Source organism: Amblyomma mixtum, chromosome 5 (assembly GCF_055824585.1).
Source record: "Amblyomma mixtum isolate Tamu chromosome 5, ASM5582458v1, whole genome shotgun sequence".
Lineage (NCBI taxonomy): Eukaryota > Metazoa > Arthropoda > Arachnida > Ixodida > Ixodidae > Amblyomma > Amblyomma mixtum.
Genome location: NC_143016.1, coordinates 183,180,552 through 183,202,266, shown reverse-complemented (window position 1 = coordinate 183,202,266; position 21,715 = coordinate 183,180,552). Strand labels below are relative to the sequence as shown.

Here is a 21,715-nt window from a genome sequence, read left to right as displayed (position 1 = left end):
GTCAACCAATGAGACAGCACCTGGGAGCAACTAACTGCGCCTAATACTTGCTTCCTGACTAGTCGGTGCATTTGTAGAAGTTAGGCAAACACAGAACAGGCAAGCTAGCGAACACGACCGCCTCAGTGCCGTGTTTATTTTATTTACTCGTTAAACAGACAGATGTATTTCTGACCTGAAATTCTTGAGGAATTCAGGAAGCAATGACGCGTACCATCAAAGCGAAACCAAAATAACCCAGAGAGCTCGTCACTGTGTAGGACGGCCCTAATTCGCATTCCAGCCATACGCTGTAAAGATAAGTCACAATATTCGAATGCATGCGTGAAAGAAAAATCATCTTGTTTTCGTGACGTTCGCATTTTAGTGCTTGCTGATGATCAAAGAAAGGCTTGACTGCAGCATCACTTAGGATCGGTTCTGGGTCATATCCCGCCGGGATACGCGGCGGAGGAACCGTGCGCAATATGCATGCTTGCGAAATGAGACTTGGAGGGCTCCCTGAGGGTGCGCGAGTTCCTCACCTGGGCAGGAATGAGTAGCAACCAAAACCTTCACGCAGTAGGTCAAATCACTGAGAGGTTGACTGGCAGGCGATCGATGGATCCAAGCGTAGCACAGGACGATTCTTCTTCTCTTTCGATGCAGCGGTGACTATCCTCGTGACTGTGCTGCACGAGGAAGCTTTTTTCATGGGCCGATATGGTCGCGAGTACTACTGTCTGATTATGATTTCAGTGTTTCATTAATTGCATCTATACACGGATACATCACCTGATTATTTTTTTTATTTTAAATCTCGCACAAAATACCTGTCCACTGGCGCAACAGCAACACTGCGAACGTTGTAAGGCAGTTCTGTGATGGATAGCGGAAAAGAGAGGAAGAGAAGAAAAACGAGCCTGCGATATTTGAAGCAATAATTACCAGTTGTCACTAAGGCGACAACAACAATTACGAATATCGGCAGCAAGGAGATAAGAGGCAGGCTTATTAAAATATTGTGAAGAAACCGATATCCAGCCTGCAGCGAAAATGAAAACTTTTATATGTAAAAACATGATGCGGCGAGTCCAGCGTAGTTGCACAAAACTGCTAAATAAAGAGTAAGAGCCATTTGATCAATCAACTACAAGATTTTGTGATTAAAAATGCAACGTATTTACTCGAATCCAGCGCCTCCTCAGTTGAAACGTGAATACGTTTTTCATGCTACGAAAAAAATACAATGCCTTCAATTGTAACGCGCACAAGATTTTCACTCTTCCGCACAAACCACAAACGGCGCGTGACTGGTGCGCAGTTACGCGAATAGTAAAAACCACGCGCACAGAAACTTGAGAAGAGCGTAGAGTCCAAAACAGTCAGAGTCCGTGTCACCACTTCACGCACTTTAGCGTGCATTCCCAGACATCCTTAGAGCGTGTGGGGTAGCGGTCTCGGACACAAAAGAGATGCCCTCGACTCAGCTTGGCAAGCTCATCGCAGACCAGCTACCATATGACAAGAGGCTTGGTCGTTTGGTGCCCAGCTTTTGCCGGTCGCAAGCCAGAGGAACGGTCGGAGCCAAAGGTTATCAAACAAAACAATGCTTACAGAGCACTGAGACGATGCAGAGGATTTCACAATCACTAGCCCAAGCACATACAATCTGATTAACAAAGCAATGCTACTCGTGCAAAGTTACCCTCGAGAGAGATTACAATACAAAAGAATTATTGCACCTAAAGCCCACTAAAACAACGGACAGGATAACAAAACAAAACACAATTTTTTCACCGGGCTCTGCGACAGCCCGACGACCAGAGGTTCACGAAAGTGCCGTCCCTCTCACTGGCGCGCGCTACCCCGTTGGTCCGTGGCTGAGGCGGGTGGTGCTGTCCCGGGAGTCAAGCAGGCGCGCCTTGATGAAGCTTAAACGGTGGGTTCGGGCAAGCTGACAGCGGTCAACGCCCTTCGTATATAGACTTGTTCCACGTCTGTCTGTTCTTCGCGCCAAGGCTGGTGCCCATATACACAGTATCGGCCGTGCAGTCTGCTTCTTCTCGCGCCGGGCACCGCTTCCCCATTGGTCAAAAGTTCGGGGGGCACTTTGGCTCTCTAAAGTGCTGCAAGGCGAAAGCGTTTCCTGGCGCATTGTTTATTTCTATTAACTTTTTTATTTTTCATATTTTGTTTTCTTGCTCCTTTTCTCATTTTTATTGTTATTTTTATTTTCATTTCTTATATTTATTTTGTTTTTATTTTATTATTATTTTTCTTGACTTTATTCGTTTTATTTTATTTATGAAACCCATGCATTCACTATATGCGCCTTTATTCATGGTTGAACCTCGATCCTTCGTGGCGGAGGAGAAAGACGAACACGGCGCTCCGAACGGTCGCGTTTTTGATGCTCTCCGCAGAAATGGATAAATCGGCCCTAGGCCGAGGTACTGTTGCGGCTTCTGCTGCCAGTAATACCGTACTGTTCTTCCCCGTCTGCCTGCTGGTAAGCTGGTTTTTAACTCCGTATTTCTGTATGCGGACCTTGCTGGCCGTTCCTATCGTGCCCAGGACTTCAGAGATGCCTTACGGGCTGTCATTGACATCTGTGACATCAGCTCTATCGGACAGTTTCAGATGTCTCACGTATGGATGATAACATGCAAGACAGCGTTAACGAAAGCTAAGCTCGTGAGCACTCAGGAGTTACAAGTGAAAAACCGCCGTTGTCTAGTGATTGACCCGGAACCGAAGACAGTAAAGCTCAAGATAGTTTGGCTCCCTGAACATCTTGAAGATTTTTACATTCGGGACGCCCTTCGCGCTTGCGGAACGATTACGTCCATCACAGTGGAGCACTGGAGGGTTCCAGAAATGGAGGGCATGCGCACCTTGAATCGAGACGTTGCCTTGACTCTTGCTGATGGCGTCACTGTCAACCACGTGCATCACATTTTGACAATTTGCGGTGTACAATGTCTGGTTTTAGTGCCAGGAAGGCCACCACTGTGTCTCCGTTGCCACAAGGTTGGCCATATACGCCGTCATTGCCGCACTCCTCGGTGTGATGATTGTCGGCGTTTTGGCCATACTACAGAGGAGTGCGTAGTGTCGTATGCTGATAAGCTACGCGGTGGCACCCGTGCCATGGACGACGCATTGCAGGAGCACTTGATGGACGCAACAGAAGTTTTGGATGCTGCTGGTGGCACGCCAGCCGTTGCGCCCATTGACTCAGCGACTACTGACCCGCTGTCTGGCCCCGTTCCTGCTGTTCAGCATGATCCTACCCAGCCTTCACAGATGGAGCAGCTGTCTGCAGATGATGAGCGTCGATGCCTGGCGGATCAGGCTCCAGCTATATGCAGTGTCAGTGCTGGCACTCTTGGCGCACGTGCCTGTGCTGTGCGTGGGCCAGAGGAAGACAAGGACGACGGTGTGGCTCCGGAGCCGAGTGCCTGCACTGCTACATCTTCTAAGGCTCCTGCCGGATGTGCCACAAAGGTAACAGAGTGCCAACCTGGCACTTCACTCCCCGACGGCAACTGTGATGCCGATGAGCAAATTTTAAGTGTGGCCTCGAAGCGCGGTGTGTCTCCGAGTTCTGCCTCCTCTCAGGAGGACAGTGTCCCCGCCAAGCACAAGTACAGCCGTCGAAAGACAAAGAATAAGAAACCTCCTCGGCGCTCCAGATCAAGGAGAAAGGGCGTCAACTCTAGGGAGGTCTCACCTTCCAGAGTGATGCCCCCAGACACCGTGGATGCCTGATTGAAGCTAAAGTTAGCCACCATGGCGTCTAACCAGCAGTTGACTGTCGCAACACTCAACATATGTGGACTCCGTTCAAGGCAGAAACAGGTACAGTTACGCCGATTGCTTTGGGGAAATCGGCTAGACATTGTCGGTATTCAAGAAACTAAGAAAGTGAAGTGGATACAGAGATAGCCCTGCGACCTTTCCTAACAGATTACACGTCTGTGTGTCGCACTCAGTGGGTCTTTCGGCAGGTTGCTTTCTTTTCTTAAAGAAGAGTCTACCTATTTCTGACTTTAAGTACCAGGTTGACATAGAAGGGCGTCTGATATGTTGTGACTTTCAACTGCATGGCGAGTCGTGGAGGGTTATCAATGTGTATGCTTCAAATAATCCGGTGCAACGAGCAGTTTTTTTTTCATGCAATTGCAACTCTCCTAGGATGTGACCGTTGTGTCGTTTTCATGGGTGACTTCAACTGTGTGTGCGACCCACGCGATCGCACAGGTCCTAACCAAAACGCCGATAAGAGCTCTGGTATATTATTGTCTATTACCGAAAACGCAGGTTTAATTGGTGCCGGATTGCCATCCGCCTTCACATACATCAGAGGAGCCTCACATTCACCCCTTGATCGCATTTACGTTTCCGCAGATCTCCTTAAACGGCACATTTCATGTGATGTCAAGCCTGTTTCTTTCTCAGATCATGCTATGGTCATTGCGCGGATTGGAGAATGGGCCCGTCCCAAATTTCAGCCGCAGTGGGAACTTTGGAAGCTTAATTCCGACCTTCTAAATGATGAGCATTTTCAGCAGCGAGTGATGACAGCTTTGGAATCTTGCTTGGTCATCGATGTCCCTTTATTTGCAGCTTGGGAGATGTTTAAGCTAGAAGTTCGTAGCATAGCTATTGAGATCGGCTCCGTGAAGTCTTAAGCATGGTGAGGAGAAACGGTTACTTCAGAGTCTTTATAACCTCCATGCCCTTGAATGTGAGGCTCCTGGCTTGTACACAGAGGGAATTGGTGCTGTTAAGTGCAACCTTCAGAAGTTTGATGCAGAACGCTATCGTGCGGCCCGTGTACGATCCCGCAGCAACCGTGCTCTGCACTCTGAGGAGCCTACTAGACAGGCCTTGCTAGATGAGCGTCGTCACGTGGCTGCCAAGCGAATTTCTGAGCTCTACTGTGGTGGTGCCCTGGTCACAAGTACAGATGTCATAGTTACCGAGTTTCAAAATCACTATAGCTCTCTGTTTGCTGCCACGTCTAGCACTGCTGATGATGATCATATAGCGCGATTGGTGTCCATGATTAACCCACTCAATGCGGATGAGTGCAAGGCAATAAGTGGCTCTTGAAGCTTGGGTGAATTGCAAGATGCAATTGATCAATTGCCGCTTTCGAAAACTCCGGGGCCTGACAGCCTCTCAGGAGAATTTTGCAAGGCATTTAAATCCGTTCTAGCCCCTGTCCTGCTCCAAATCTTTGAGACAAGTATTGATGTTGAATTTCTGCCTCAATCATTTAAGAAAAGTCGTATTGTCTTTATACCAAAAACCGAGGATAAGGAAAAACTTCGATTTGTAGATGGCTACAGACCAATCACGCTTTCTAATGTAGATTATAAGATTTTTGCGAATGTACTGTCAAATCGGCTGCAGCTTGCAATGTCTACTTTGATTGGGCCTAATCAAACATGTGGCTTGCGGGGACGATCAATACAATCAAACCTACATGTAGCGCGTACGGTGTTGCAGTATTGCAGTGACGCTCAAGAACAATTAGCAATGCTGCAAATTGACCTGGCAAAGGCATTTGATCTAGTGTGCCATTCATTTCTTTTTGCACTTTTAAATCACGTCAATCTCGGTTCAATACTTTCTGCTGGCATAGGCCTTTGTTACAAATCCTGTACCACGCGCTTGATTGTTAATGGCTGTCTCTCGGAACCAGTCCCAATTCAGTCTTCGGCGAAACAAGAGTGCCCACTGTCTCCGCTCCTGTTCGCATTATACTTGAAGCCACTTTGCATAAGTGTTATAAACAGTACAGCTGTCAGTGATTTCCGAATAATGGGCCACGAACTGAAGGTATTGGCTTATGCAGATGACCTTGCGTTTTTTGTACTGATAAGCCAAGCATCGATGAGGTTATTCGTTTAACGCAGGACTTTGGTTCGGTGTCAGGAAGTCGGATTAATCGCTCTAAGAGTTGCGGTCTTTGGTTTGGTAGCTGGGGTTCGACACCTGCTGAATATGCTGGTATAACATGCACATGCAGGCCAGCAAAGTACCTTGGCGTCCCTTTGAGTGCCTATAAGCATAACGCACATTATTGGAAAGACCGCGTGTCAACTCTTCAGCGCTATGCTCAAACGTTTGTCCCCCATGGCCTCTCAATTTTTGGCACGGCGACCGCCTGTAATCTGTTTCTCGCCACTAAAATATATTGTGTACTGGAAATTATTCATTGCGCAAGACTTCCTATCCAGCGTTTTCACACGGTTTTCGCTACTTTTGTGTGGGATTCGTCTTTTGAATCCATGAGGCGTAATAACCTTTTTCGGCCTGAAAGCGCTGGCGGCCTTGGTCTAGTTCACCTGTATGTCCGACAGATCGTGGACGTTTCATGTTTTTCTGTGACACTACACACCCAATAGTACGTTCATTCCTGCAAACAAATTTAGTTCATGTTTTACCCAACCTCATTGTGTCTTCCAATGTTTGTGACCGTCCGTGTTTGTGGGGCATAATGCAAAAGGTGTATTTGGCTGTCCGTTTCCTACTTGTTCGTTTTTCTCCTGAGTTCCTGTATAAGGATTTGATTAGTATGCTCTTCCCTCCGCCCATGTACCGCTCTCTGTATTTTAGTTTACCGGGGCATGACGTACTCAAAAGAGTACGTAAGATGCCAGTCTCGCCGTGTACAAAGACCTTTTTCTTTACGTTACACACCGGTACGTTGCCCGTTAGAACATGGTTAGAGAAAAAGGGGATTTTTGTCTCTACCGTTAATTGCCGCATTTATGATGAACCAGAAACAATTGAGCATTGTTTCATCAGTTGCAAAGATGCAGTACTCTTCTGGGATATCCTGCACCGCACATTTAAAAAAAGAATTCATCTGACTCCACATTCTGTTCGCTATCTCACTGCGCTGCCATTTGTTGATGAACCCCTGGACATGTTCTTTCTGATTGGACTGCACAGCCTCTGGAAAACCCGCATGATGGACAGACACTGTGAACCTGCTGTCTCTACAAAGGATCACTTCAGTCGAATGGTTGTTCATTTAAGAGACGTGTATGCCCAGACTGAGTACGAACCGGAGTGGCACTCACTATTAGTGCCGACGCGGTGGCTCAGCCGTTATGGTGCTCGGCTGCTGACCTGAAAGACGCGGGTTCGATCCCGGCCGCGGCGGCTAGAATTTCTTTGGAGGAGAAATTCTAGAGGCTCGTGTACTGTGCGATGTCAGTGCACGTTAAAGAACCCCAGGTGGTCGAAATTTCCGTAGTCCTCCACTACGGCGTCTCTCATAGCCTTAGTCGCTTTGGGACGTTAAACCCCATAAACCAAACCAACCACTATTAGTGATGTGCTCTGCATTGCCCCTTTTCTAGTGCATGGTCTTTTCAATATGTATTGTTTACCACTGTTTTCATAATGGCTTGTATGTAGTTCATGTACATAGAACATTACATCACTGTAATAAATACCATGGTGAAGAAAAAAAAATCCCTCGTGGCGGAGTGGTAGCGTCTTCGCTTCGAATGACAAAGGTCCTGGTTCGATTCCCACCCTCGGCGCAGTTTCTTTTTAAGGAGTGACCCCGAAAGGCAGACAAATGTGCCGACGCGTCTGTCGACACGGCTGCCAACGCGTCTGCTTAGGACAGTAGGATGCATTAAAGGCTTTCGCCTTAAAACGCCGATACTGGCTTCGAGGAGCACCGAGAACTTTTTGTTCTGGCGCCGCCGCTGCCGCGGCAGTGAGAGGGTGGGGGGGGCCTCACTTAGCACACGCAAGGGTGCACCCTCTCCGTTGATTTCGAATAGAAACGTCTCCGACATTCCAGAACAATCGACATCATGGCTGATGCAATCCCTCGGTGCGTTGCGTTGGCAAGCGGTGGTGCAGGGGGCACTCAAACACACAAAGATAGTCTCTCTCCGGGGTTTCCTTTTCCCATGTTTTACGACGCACGCCGGCGAGAGGCGTCCGTGCGTCGCGGTTCTTGTTTCTTTTCTTCAAAAATGAGCTCTATTTTGCGACAGTCCGAAACAACGTGCAGCTATGTTAGGTTGCCTGGATTATGAGCCGCCGGTAGCACCGAGGCTTTCATGCCAGCCTCAAGTTTCGATAAAAGTTTATCTACGCAATCGCCACGGACAGTCTGTGTATGCGATGGATCCTCCTCTCCGGGCTTCGCCACATTTTCACAATTTTGTAATTTTTTAGAAGGGTGGGGGGGCTCTAAAAAATTACAAAATTGTGAAAATGTGGGGAAGCCTGGAGAGGAGGCCATATCGCATAAACAGCGACTGTTCGTGGCGAGTGCCTAGATTCTGCGTGCTGAAAGATCATCGAGGACGTAAACGAGGAAAGCGTATTATCGGCCAGAAGAGTAAATAGACCACGCTCACGCAGCAGAAAGGCTACGGAATATCTGGAATGGTGAAGAAGCTCAAGAGAGTAGTTTAGAAATCGGAAGAAAAATGGCAGTTAATCCGAAGATACTGTCACCTACAAATTGTTGACGTACACAGGTCAGGTTTACTTACTGAGATAAACAGCGCTTGCAGACAAAGGACCAGAACAAGAAGGTCACATAACTGCGCTTGTGTGTCCTTCTTGTTCTGGTCCTTTGTCTGCAAGCGCTGTTTTTCTCAAGATGTACCCCAACCAGCTCGCCCAGCAACACACCTTGCTCATGTTTACTTAGGCGTGCTATGACGAGCAAGACAGCAGAGAGCTCGAGAGAGGAACACGACAGACCTATAGCCCCAAGAATTGCGAACGCTTGCCGAGCGCCACATAGTACAATTCGACCAGCGGTTCTCGCACAGCTTCCGCCGTCATCGCTCGAGCACGTTCCTATGGGGCACTCGCGGTAATACGGGAGGTACCACGTCCGCCGCTATCGACGAGGGTTGAGCTGGTGAACACTGTCAAGGTTCCCTATCACTACACATAAATTCACCCGAAAGCAGAAGATTTGACAGCCGTCGCCGTAGCTCAGTAGTTAGAGCACCAGAAGCGAAATTCAGAGGTCTAGGGGTCAGACCCCAGTGGTGGCTTGCGGTTGTTTTCTCTTTTCCTTTAATTATTCTTCCACTGATGAAAAAATACAAATTAAAAAAAAACATTCGCTCTGCTGCTTGGCTACGGTATTGTTGATTTCCGTCATGTATGTGTAGGTATACGTAAATATACCCACAAACAAACACAACTGGAAGGATGCCCACAACTCAGTGGGCAGTTTGGCTGCATGTCATAAAGCAGGCTGCAGTCAAACAAGCGAGCCAGACAGACAAACACAATGAGATGCGGTGCACCTTTCTGGGTCAGGGGTCCGCTTTGGCTGTTAATGCAGCCTTGACGCAGCAAACTGTCATTTAGTGGTGGATTTCTCACATAAATAACGCATCAAGGATTCTTTTGTGGCAGCTCATTTTAAATTTGAAGCATATAAATATAAAGCGCTTAATAATAATAGTAAACTGCTTTCAGTGTTGGAATTTAGATATCTTTTACTATATTTCATCTAGCAATATCTTGGCGCCGTCACGTTGATTTTGTTAATGCAAAAGCATGCTGCGTTTTCGGCTTCTTGCGACGTAGCGCAAAACTTTTGCTTTTAAAGAAAAACAACTGCTGCATAATACAAAGGGTAGAAGCGTACTTGAGTATGCTTGCATAGTCTGGGACCCGAACTCCTTGCTTGACATTCAAAAGCTAGAAAGAGTTCAGAATTTGGCCGTTTGTTTTGTTTTTGATAACTATGGGCAATATTTTAGTGCAACGAGAGCGAAAAAAGCTTTGGGTTGGGTCACACTTTAAAAAGTAGGAAAGTTGTGTTTAAAATTATCCCATAATATATTTCAGTGAAGAACTGGAATAGACAGAACCAAATACATAGGTATGTGTCTTTATTGATAGATCACGCACTTGAAGTTAAGGTATAAATATGCCGGACGCACCTTTTTAGAATGTCTTTTTTTTCCAAAAATTAATTTCCTGAAGGAACAAGCTGGCCGAGGAAGTAATGTCCATATTAGGAAATGGTTCATTTTATTCCATGCTGTAACAGTTATGTATAATAATTCAGTGTTCTTTCTATCACAGTGTTACCTTTCTTTGTATCCACCTGCACGCGGTGGTATTTGTATGCTTTTTCCTTTCAACCCTCTCCCCCCCACACACACTGTAGCGCCGGTCTATGGCGCTGTGGGGATGATGCTAAGTAATTAAGAGAGTAAACACTAATTACCTAGCTGTGTATTTTTATTTTATTTCTCTCCCGCGCCAAGTACTAAAGTTGGGACGTCTCATAATATATGCGAGAATAAATAAAACAAGATGAAGTTTAAACCAAACAAAAGGCAACACCGCATAGAAAGCACAACAAAGAGCCAAATACGTGTAAAGGCACAACAAAAAGAAAGCGGTAATAGACGCCGCTATGAAAGAGTGCTGTATACTAGCTCAAAGAACAGCCACAGCCCAAGTAAAGATGCATACAGAACACGGCCAACTGAAGGCAAAGCAGCTGGATAAAAGAAACCATCTCACTGACCCTTAGAACTGTTAAAAAACAGCTGGCCGCAAAAAAATGGGTAGGTTCCGAATTAGCTTAGATCTCAGAAGGGAACGGAAGAAATTAGTGAAGCGGAAGCCCATTAACGCGTTAGCTGTAAGAGGGAAACCAGAGGAATGCAGGATGTCGCTGCAGAACAGATATTCGGCTCTCACTGAGGAAGACGATCTTAATGTTGAAAGAATCAACGGCAATCTCACAGACATCATTATGGAGTGTGCAGTAGAAGTAGGCGGTAGGATGGTTCGACAGGATACCGGCAAGCTATCACAGTAGAGGAAGAAATTGGCAGTCGCTTAGGTGAGCTGGGCCAGGATATAGGTAGGGAAAGCAGTTTCGTCTACTGACATTTAGGCCCTGCCGCGGGTGGCTCAGTGATTACGACGCTCGACTGCTAACCCGAAAAACGCGGCTTCGATCCCGGCAGCAGCGGTCGAATTTCGATGAGGGCGAAATTCTAGAATCCCGTGTACTGTACGATGTCAGTGTACATTAAAGAATCCCAGGTCGTTGAAATTTTCGGAGCCCTTCACTACGGCGTCGCTCATTGCCTGTGTCACTTTGGGACGCTAAACCCGCATAAACCACAGTGACATTTCGGTAGCGATACGCCGCAGTTGTCGCTCAGCACCTTGGCGGCGTACTTCGGACGTGTCGACCTCCCGCTGAGCCTTTCTCGCCACGTTTTCACGCTGTCGGCTGGCCTTGTACCATGCGACGACTTCCGGTTCGGAAGACTAATTTCACGCAGCCTGTATACTGCTGCCGTGACGAGCATGGCCGCTCTCCTTCTCCCATGGTGCGCTTCTGAGGAGCGAGCGTATCGCTTCCGGCTGATACCCCAGCTGCGCGGTGCGACTCTGCGCATGCACTCTGCGGTGCAGCGGCTGCGGCGCCATGGCTGCCTTGGTACTGGTTGCCATGGTAACGGCGCATGCGCAGTAGGGGCCTTCGGCAAGCACCGGGAAATGTGCTTCTGCTTGCCTAGTTTAGCTTTCGCTTTAAAATCTGAATAACAAACGCCAAAGCGTGGGAGCGTCTAACCCTACGGACAGAATACAACTGGCATAGCTGTCAAATATACTAAATAAGAGCAAGGTAGCCCACATAAAAATGTTTAACATGTAGAAAACCGAGCTTGCTCCAAAGAACAGAGCTAGCCTAAAAGAAAACTCAAGAGAAAACGAAGAGATACAAAGTGAATAAGAAACTAGTCATAGGTAAAAAGCCCGACGTATGCGCTAAAAGGCAAAGAGGGCAATGGCATTAGCAATTTGGATAAAATAGTTAATATAGCCGAATAGTTCTACACAAAGCTATACAGTAAAGAATGTAATCAGAACGTTAAAAAAAGAGGCAGCTGGCACAGCAACGGGACACCCCGCCAGTAACGAAGGAAGAAGTAAAGAAAGCCTTCGGAGCAATGCAAAGGGTTGGAAAGGAGCTGTTGAGCATCAGGTAATTGCAGATCACTTGAAGGACGGAGGGGAGATTCTACTAGAAAACTAGCCATCCTGTACACGCAATTCTTTATGACCTCCAGCCTACCAGAAATTTGGAAGAACGCTAACATTATCTTAATTCGTACGGACGGAGGCGTCAAGGACCTGAAAAATCAGCGTACTGTCTGCTGCCTACCAGGTATTCACTAAGCTAACGACAAATAGAATCAGAAAAACCGTACACTTCAATAAGTTAAATGATCAGGCAGGTACGTGTTTTCGTAAAGGATTTATTTTTTATTTAGTAGATTATTTATTTATTTATTACAGATACCTCATGGCACTCGGGTGTGGGCTTTACATGAGGGGTTTAATCGACTCGGACGATACTCGGCAATGGACCATATCCACACTATCAATCAGGTGAAACAAAAATGAGCAGGAAATAATCAACCCTTTTTTATAGTGTTCATTGATTACGAGAAAGCAGTTGACTAAGTTGAAATCTCAGCAGTCATGCAGGCATTGCGGAATCAGGGTGTATGAGAGGCTTATATATATATATATATATATATATATATATATATATATATATATAACGACTGCACACCTAGTATATTACTACATAAAGTCAACAGTAGAATTTTAATAAGGAAGGGTGTCAAGCAGGGAGACTTGATTCCACCATTGTTATTCAGCGCCTGTTTACAGGAGCTCTTCCGAGGCATGGATTGGGAACAGTTGGGCACAAGAGTGAATGGAGAATACATAACTAATTTACGATTCGCAGATAACATTGCCATGCTATGTCACTCAGTGGATGAACTGCAGAGCATGCTCATTGAGTTAGACAGGCAGAGCAGAAAGGTAAGTCTTAAAATTAACATGCAGAAGCCCAATGTAATGTTCATGAGTCTCGCAGGGGAACAACAGTTCACAATTTGCAGTGAGGTGCGGGAAGGTAAGGGAAGGTAAGGGTATTGGTAAGGGAATACGCGCGCTTAGGACAGGTAGTGGCTGCTGATCCAAGTCATGAGAGTGAAATAACTAGAAGAATGAGAATTCGGTGGAGCGGATATAGCAGGTTCTCTCAGATCATGAACGGCAGTATACCAATATCTCTCAAGAGAAAAGTATATATGAATTCTATCTTACCGGTACTCACCTACGGGGCAGAAACGTGGAGGCTAACGAGAAGGGTTTAGCTTCAGGTAAGGACAAGGCAGCGCAGATATGGAAAGAGAAATGACGCATGTAAGGTTAAGAGACCGAATGCGGGCCGAGTGGGTGAGGGAACAAACACTGATTAATGACATTCTAGTAAAAATCAAGAGAAAGATATAGGCTGTGGCCGGGCATGTGATGAGAAGCTGATACCCGCCGGTCCGCGAGGGTGACGGAGTGGATCCCAAGAGAAAGCGAGCGTAGCAGGGGTCTTCAGAAAGTTAGCCGGGAGGATGAGGTTATTTATCCGGGGATAGGGTGGTTGCAGCTGGCAATGGACAGGGTTTGGTTAGGTTTGGTTTATGGGGTTTAACGTCCCAAAGCGACTCTGGCTATGAGAGACGTCGTATAGAAGGGCTCCGGAAATTTCGACCACCTGGGGTTCTTTAGCGTGCACTAACATCGCACAGTACACGGGCCTCTAGAATTTCGCCTCCATAGAAATTCAGCCGCCGCAGCCGGGATCGAACCCGCGTTTTTCGGGCCAGCAGCCGAACGCCGTAACCACTAAGCGACCGCGCCGGCTGGACAGCGTATATTGGTGAGACATGATAGTGGCCTTTGCCATGCAGTGGCTTAGTCATGCTGCTGCTGCTGATGATGACGAGGTGGAGAAATTGAGGTTGGCTTGTATCGAGAGAATACCAGCTCCTGATCACGAAAACAATACTCTTACCGAAAGGAAAGCTTTAGTGAGATAGGAAACAGCAAGAACTGAAATACAGGTATCCTCACCACATGCCAATCTCGCATGAACAAGCGCGATGAAGAAACAGGACAATAGATCCACAAATCTCTGAAGTTAAGAAAAGAAGTTTGCAAGGTTGAATATTGAAGTAAGTTTTGTTTTGCAACCGACAGTGAACTTTTATCTCACAAGAAACACAGACAAAAGACAACCTGAATGTTGGAAGCAAAGAAAACCGGCACTTGGCGGCGCCATAGGCGGCTCGGTGAGTTTCGGTATTTTATGGCGCTTCGCGTCTGTGGAGTGTGCGTGATCGCTTTGTTTCTTTCTTGATGCGCCTCGATTCACAAGCGCTGAACAGCAGAGCAACTCCAAGTGTCGCTCTAGGAGCTAGTTTACTTCTGAATGAGCCTGTTCAGGCTGGTCAGATGATCACCACGGTCGTTTTGACAACTTTGATGGCAGGATGGTTGGTGATCGTACAAGGCAGTTAGCAGTAAAAAGAACACCCTGTGTCTTCGTACGCTTGCCCGGCGAACCGTTCTCGGTTGTGCCAGTCAGCATTGAACTACTTAACGGGAATAGTTTTTTACAAGCGCGTTATGAATGTTATGAACAATGCAAGGGAGTTATGAAAATAGAATTGGGAAGCTGCCGAGATTGAGACTCGGCCCCGCTCAAAAGCATCGCTGCCGGAGCTATTGAACAAACTAGTTGGAGACTCGGCGCGCTCCTCCAACTCGTTTGTTCAATAGCTCCAGCAGCGGGGCGGAGCTGTTCTGTTCGTGCTCCTGGCCAATTTAGCCTGAGTTTACATGCAAGTGGGCGCCAGAGCCAGATCCAGTGGACTCTCTACCTCCGGGACACGCAGGGCACACGGTTTTGTATACACTGCTTGAACGTTGAGCGCGGAGCCTGTTGAAGCGTCCTGCGTCGGCTTTTCTGTGAAGGAGCACCCGTCCGTTTTTAGCGGCTAAAAGTCTGCCCTTTGCGAGCCTTGGAATCCTCCCCGATGCCGTCCGCTGCATTGTGCAACGGTGCCGTTCACACACAATCCATTGGCCCAAAAACCTGGGACAGCCTCCGACGCGCTCGACGAGCCGACCTTGGTCTCGCGACTACCCGCACTGGGGTCCCGGTATTTAATTTTCGACGACTGCTCATGGCGGAAGGGGCAAACGACCCACCGGCGCCTAACCCAACTGTGCTCCCCGGACAAAGCTGACGCCTCGGCTACAATTTGCTGACCTGTACCGTAATTTACCCTGCGCGGGAGCAGCTCGCGCTACATCGTGGCTCCGCGGGCGCCGCGCTCCTAGCCAATGTACGCGAACACACTGCGTCGTTGGTCTTTCTTTGATCAACAGTTCTGCGCCGTACGCAGATGTAGGCTGGTGCACTGCAAAAGGTCGGTAGTGCGCTGTCGTAGGTTGTCCTAACGGCCGTTCCGAATCTCAGCAGGGCAGTAGTAGCAGTGTCGGTGGAGTGGTGTACCGTCAAGTGCCGAGAGATGAGCCACGGCTTACCACTCGGTTGCCCGCTATCGCTATTGCGAGACGCTGCAGTTCTGTGAGTATTCCGTTTCTGTGCGCTAAAGTAAAATAAGGAGCGCCGAAGCACCAGCACTGTGATGACTTGGTTTATCGGCTAGTTTTCCTCTGGCTGCTATGCATGGTCAGGGAAAGGTGCTATGAAAGTGAGGCTAAGATTGCGTTTATTTCTTTTAGATATCTGTTGTGCACGTCTGCTTATGTTATGAAAGCGCTCTCCAAGCTCCTCACTGTGATCAAGTGCTACTCGTCGAAAATACTTCTTCCGAGCTGCTTTACGGACGCCCGCTAATCAAGCTGCATTTACATATAAAGGCATGAGGTCTCGGTTAGTCTGCACATGGATACATAGAGAATATTACCCATCCTGTCACAGCAGTGCTAATGCGAATGGCGAGTGGGAGCAGGCAGTACCAAGCGATGGCACTTCCATGTGGTACGTAAAGAACGGAAAAGCCAAGAATTGTTCCACGTTCGTCACCCCACGAAGACATCGCCAACATTTGGGAAGCCACTGTGAATTGCATATTATTTGCTGTGCGTGATAAGCGTCGAAAACTTTGGCAGTTTTCGAAATCAATAAAGAAGGAGAGTGACCGTCCCCGCCTTGTCTTCAACAAGCTGTTTATAAATGATATTGTTTACGTCTGGGACACGGACGCCAACTGCGCAGTGCGTCTAGAAACCTCAGGAAATGATGCGCTACAAGTAGAAGCTCGGACCCCGGGAAGTCCGGATGACTGACCCTGTCACCTACCTGCCTTGCCACATTCCAGTAACTCTTCCTTGCCACCACCTGAGGAGCATAGTCGTGGTAATGTTTTATGTTTCCTTTCTACAAATATCAGAAGTATCCTCTCGAAAGCCGTGCCTATTTCCTCGCTTATCGACTCGTGTTCTGCATCATTAATCGCGCTCATGGAAACGTGGCTTACGGACAACTTTCCTGACGACAAATGTTTTTTTAATCAAGCAACCTTCAATAGAATTCGCTGCGACAGGGCGAATAGGAGAGGCGGCGGTGTTAACTATATGCCCACCGTAACAAATAGGAGTAGCAGTTCTGGACCATGGTTCAACAAGCAACTTGGACGCTTAAAACAACAACGAAAAAGCGATTTACAGGCAAGCCGTCAAGAGCAATCACTCGTCATCATGGCTTAAATACAAACAGTGCGACAAAGAATATTAGGCTTTACTTAAATCCTCTCGACGACACTTTTTTAACCACGACCTATCACCTATCCTGACTAACAACCCTCGAAAATTTTGGCAAGTAATAAACCCCAGTAGCCATCCTGAAGATACGCTAACTGATCACACAGGCGCCTTTGTTTCCGAGTCAGAGTGCGCACAGATACTGAACAAAGCTTTTTCGTGTGCATTCACCCGCGAAGACGTCTTTTCATGCCCAAACCTAGGTACACTTTCAGATATCATCATGCAGCAGATTACTATCACAGAGTCCGGTATCACGTCACTACTTAACAATCACAAATTGTCGTGTGCATGTGACCACGTTGGCTTCAACAACAAGTTGTTACAAAGCACATCACAAAGCATTTCTGAAATCTTGTGCGCACTTTTTCACAGTCATTGTCATCCGGCCGGATTCCAAATGACTGGCGCACAGGCAAGGTCATACCAATTTTTAAACCTGGCGATCGCACATGTCCTCTTAACTACCGATCCATTTCACTAAATTGTGCCGTCTGCAAACTACTGGAGCACATCATACATTCGCAAATCATAAGATACCTAGAAGCATAACATAATCTTCGAATACCAGCACGGCTTTCGCAAGGGATATTAATGCGATAGGCAGTTAGCGGGATTTACTAATGACTTGCTATCCTTTACTGACGTCGGAAACCAGGTGGATGCGATATTCCTGGATTTTTCTAAACCTTTTGATCGCGTTCCTCACCACAGGCTACTAGCGAAACTAAAACGTCTTAACATTAACGCAGAAGTCATTTTATAGATAATAGATTTTTGTCATTCCGAACACAGTTCACATATATAAACCACTAGAATTCATCTTTTATATCAGTCACGTTCGGAGTTCCACAAGGGAGCGTGCTTGGTCCATTGCTTTTTCTAATATATATCAATGATTTGCCTAACTAACTCGTCCCGAGTAAGACCATTTGCCGATGACCATGTTATTTACCGTAAAATTACTACTGAAACTGATGAACAAGCGTTGCAGTCAGAACTAAACACGATTAATAAGTGGTGTTCTGACTAGCAACTGACCCTAAATCAAACCAAAGCTCAGTGCATGTCATTTACACGTTCCTCTTCCCGCATTATAAACTAATACCTAATAGATAACAATAATGTCGAGCTTACTACCCCATACAAATACCTAGGAGTTAATTTTTTAACGGATCTAACATGTCATCACATCAACGTTACTCTTGCAACTGCTAATCGCTCACTCGGAATCATGAAACACAGACTAAGGCAAGCACCCCCACACTCGAAAAAGCTCGCATACACAACCTTAATCAGGCATAAAACTGAATATGCATGTGCAATCTAGGACCCGAGCCAGAATCATCATACGTAACAATGAATCCCTGCCAAGTCGTGCTGTTCGCTTCATTTTGGCTCGCCAGGTGAGAGCAGCGAGCAGGGCTGGCTCCCATTCCTCCCGGGTAGGGTTGGGGATAGGGGGAAGGTGCGGGGTTGATTGACATGCCCACATCATGTGGTAAAGGTCCGAAGGCTTTTCCATACAGTGCGGGACTTTTCCATAATGTTTGAGGACTGCCGGGCACTGCAGTTTTTTAGTATAAAGGCGAAGGAGTAAGCGTTCCTCCGCCTTCGTGAGGCCCTTGCAGGGCTTAGGAAAGATTGAATGGCCGTATTGGTAATATTGGATGATTTCCTTGAAGGTAAAAGCTGGATTGGGGTCGTAGTCCGCTTCGGGGGGAGGCGAGGGCGATGCCCGGATAGTGAGCGCGCGGGCAGCGCCGTCGGCCGCTTCGTTACGCTCGAGGCCCGTGTGCGCAGGAGTTCATACTATTGTGCGCGACGCGGGGGCCTCTAGATAATTGCTATTCTGAAGCATTCCGTATGCCAAATAAGGAATAAAGCCCCTTTCGATGTTCCTGCATCCACCTCGCGAGTCGATAATGATGACCCGCAAATCCTGATCGGCGGCGGCGAACGGGAGTGCCACCTCTTTTGCATGAGCAATGTCTTGTGCTTTAAACGTAAGGCTGTTCACTGCGATGTTTTGGTGGACAACTGCGGCCACCAACCCCCACGGTGTGGGTCGGTGGCGTGCTCGTAAAATACTCCGCGTTTGTTTCCATAGTGGCGTGCCAAGGCTCCCGCCCGCGCGAGGCGCCGGCCACTATGGTCGTCTCGTGTCATGTTGGCCAGAAGAGGGCATACGTGCAGGGCGTATATCCAGATTTGGGGAATCCGCACGCTCTCTTCCGTCAGTGTTGGATGTTGGATGTGAAGTCGCGCAAGCGGGCGGCGACCCGATGGTGTCTTTGGGGGTGTTGTGTAGTCGCTTGTCAATTGTGCTTCTCGGAGCTCCAAGAAGGTGTTGACCATCCCCAGACCCAGGAGGCGCTGATTGGACGTGGTGACCTGGAGGCCGAAAGCACGCTAGTAAATCTTACGGAGAACCACCTCAAGGGCTTCCTCGTCACATTTGCGAAGGCAGAGGTAAGGAGTCGAGTACAAGATTCGACTGGTTACGAATACGTGCGCCAGCCGCAAGGCATGTTTGCACCGTAACTCCCCGCGGTTATTGGAAACCCGGCGGAACATGCGGCCCACCTGGTCCCCAACTTTGCGCAATTTGTCCGGTGTTGTGTCGACACGGCGGTGTTTATTGATAAAGAAACCCAGTACACTGATCTCAGCGTGTTCTGGGATGGGTCCGCTCGCTAGGGACAGTTCGAATTTGGTAGTGCACTTCGGTGAGGGTCGAATGTGCACATATTTCGATTTGGCCGGAGCGCATTCAAGGCCGCAGCGGCGGGCGTAAGCGTCCACAATCTCCGCCGCTTGCTGCAGGTTGGCTTCAATGTCTCCTACCGATCCGTGCTTAGCCCAGATGGTGAGGTCGTCGGCATAGAGCGCGTGCCGTGTGCCTTCGACATTGCAACTGAGCTGGAAGTTTCATCATTGCGACATTGAATAGTAGGATTTAGAGGACCGCGCCCTGCGGGCTACCTCTTGTACCTATTTAGTAGGGTCCGTGTTCTTCATCCTCTATCCGGATATACGATGGTCGGGCGGAGAGAAATTGTCTAATGTACTGAAACGTGTTGTGTCATCAGTTGGTTTGAGAGAGGCGTGTCAAAATGATGTCGTGTGTGACATTGTCGAAAGCCCCCTTCAAATCGAGGGCGAGTACTATCTACACATTAAGGGGGTATTCGACGGGATTCAGAATTTCGCGGTCTAACCCTTTATGGGACATGAAGTTGTGAGCAATGCACACCGGCTGTTCAGGGCGGGATTCTTGTTCTTATCAGCTTTTTATGAAACATGCAAATTTTGAGTTCTCTAGAGTTAGCGGTTTCCGAGATAAAAGTGGGACACAGGAGTCCCACCGCACCATGAGTGCGTTTGAGAAAGTGGGACATATGTGTCCCGCTGACCTCTGAAGCACAGTCGCTCAAGAAAAGAAGTAATTTTATTTTGTAAAGAAGGATGCGCATACCAAAAACAAAGTATGGAGAATACAAAAACCTACTTTCTATGATAAAAATCTAAAAAATATCGATCTATGTCCAGCACTCAGTCCTTTTCAAAGAATGAACATAGCACAAAAGGGCATAGCACAGGATAGCACAAAAGGGCATTATTTGCAGATTTCGTCAGTAAAAAGAAAGGTAGAAACCCTTCATGGAGAATACCGCCTGAAAAGCGCGCCAAAATCTACTGAAAACCGCACGCAACGCACGCAAGTGGATCGGTTCGCTTGAGGCACAGGTATGTGCTGCCTCCTCTCGGCGCTCTTGTAAAGAGCCATCAAGACAGCTTCTTTGAAGATCCACGAGATGGCAGTAAAAGCAAAAATAAAATTGATTCGAGCGGTTTTAACCACAAAAGTTAGTGTAACCACGAAAAAAGTGGGACATATGAGTCGCTAACGATGGATTTGCATCATCCTGATTCTCCGCCTTGTCGGCATGTATTTCATTACCACGCAAGTCGTCCAGGAGTCTAAACACCAGCTCAACTACTTCCTGCATGGACAGACTTCCGTGCATGATAGAGAATGAAACTCCCATTCACCGATGAGCGGCAAAAGAGCTTTAGACTGGATATGCTTCCCGAAATATATGGATGAGGAATGCTGAATTTGACTATGCAAAATTTTTTTTGCAAACAGTACACACAGGACAAACGAAAATGATGTATAAAGCACATTTAAGAACTAGTCAGTAAAAAGAAAACTTTTGAAACTTGTCGTTCATAGTCAACCGGCTGGACAGAGTGCCAAAATCTGCTGAAACCAGCATGCACCGCGCGCAAGTAGAACAGTTCGCTTGAGACGCACGCTTGTGTGATAAGTGCGCCGCTCAATACAAGATTGCTATTAAAACAGCTTCCTTGGACATCCAGGAGGTTGCAGTGGAAATTTAAGCGAAATTAATTCATCGGTTTTCAGCTCAAAAAGCAAAACATTACCATGAAAAAAGTGGGACGTATGAGTCCCGCTGTCCCACAAAGGGCTAACTGAAGCAGGACATCCTGCAAGGACCGGTGCAGGCGGAATCCGAACATGGTGTCTGCGAACACATTTTGGTTTTCCAAAAACTCGGACAGCCTGTCTTGCATTATAGTCTCCATCAGCTTTGCCGCACAACATGTGAGAGAGATGGGGCGGAGGTGGTCCGTGTTTATGGCTTTGCCGGCTTTAGGAATTAGGGTGATCAGGGCGGTCTTCCATTCGATTGGGAGGGGTGTCTCACCTAGCCAGATTCAGTTTATGTACGCGAAGAGCGCCTCGTACGCCAGGTCGAGAAGGTTAGGAAGTACTTTCGCATTTATTGTGTCCCTTCCCGGCGCAGTCCCTCGTTTCATTTTACTCAAGGCCGCCTTCACGTCGTGGAGCCGGAACGGTTGGTCCAGTTCCGCGTTCTCGGAACCTGCATGCGAGTACGCTGGCCCTCGGGGGCTCTGTTCGATGCAGATGTATTGATCGCGTAATTTGCATGCTAATTTTGTGGTATCTCCGCTGAAGCTAGGGATAGCCCGTTGGAGACTG

At 47.5% G+C, this 21,715-nt stretch overlaps 1 pseudogene; it reads right to left on the bottom strand.

The window, feature by feature from the left end:
- Positions 1–17,974: 17,974 nt before the first annotated feature.
- LOC149345021 (uncharacterized) overlaps positions 17,975–21,715 on the bottom strand; it is a 48,159-nt pseudogene continuing 44,418 nt past the window's right edge.